This window comes from Mus musculus, chromosome 9 (assembly GCF_000001635.26).
Source record: "Mus musculus strain C57BL/6J chromosome 9, GRCm38.p6 C57BL/6J".
Taxonomy (NCBI): domain Eukaryota; kingdom Metazoa; phylum Chordata; class Mammalia; order Rodentia; family Muridae; genus Mus; species Mus musculus.
In genome coordinates, this window is record NC_000075.6 from 14179759 (window position 1) to 14180361 (window position 603).

General features: G+C 50.4%; 1 non-coding gene across 1 annotated transcript; it reads right to left on the reverse strand.

Moving 5' to 3' along the window:
• Nucleotides 1–268: 268 nt before the first annotated feature.
• On the reverse strand, nucleotides 269–314 carry Gm51286 (predicted gene, 51286). The gene has a single exon (NR_162811.1). It is a non-coding gene; the product is annotated as a predicted gene, 51286 (primary transcript).
• Between the last annotated feature and the right edge of the window lie 289 nt (nucleotides 315–603).

Here is a 603-nt window from a genome sequence, read left to right on the forward strand (position 1 = left end):
ACTGGGAAGCTAGAGGAGAGCAGGACATCTCAAAGACTGGAAGCCAGCTGAAAGTGTGCTTCCCTGGGGGGGGGGGGGGTCCTCAGACAGTCAGTGAGCCTGCCACTGTCTATAGAGGAGCAGCTACACTGTCTCTCAGGTTATCCAGCCTGTCTCTGCAGTCCCAGACAGTGCTGCCTCATGCCTGAAGCTGGTGGCCACTTGGCAGCAATCCCATGGATTCTCACAACCCCCTCACACTGGCTAGCCTGTGTCTTGGACACAGACTCTGTGCTTCTCAGGGGACTATAACCAGACACTCATCTAAGACTCAAAACTGCCATGTGTGCTGGTGGGGCAAACTGGGGAGATGAGTAACTCCTGACACGTAGAGAAAGTTAGCTTATGTTTGTTACTTAAGCAAGCCCAGGTGAACATTTTCTTCCACACACAGTTATCCTTCTAAGGAATATTGGTGCCAGATCCCCACAGATACCCAAGTCCACAAATGTCCATGAGTTTTATATGAAAAGGGAACTGTATCTGTCTAAAATCTATAGTACCAGGCAGGTCCAATCTGCAGCCCCATGTGGTATTTGCTCCAGGGTAGTTACAGATGTGCCC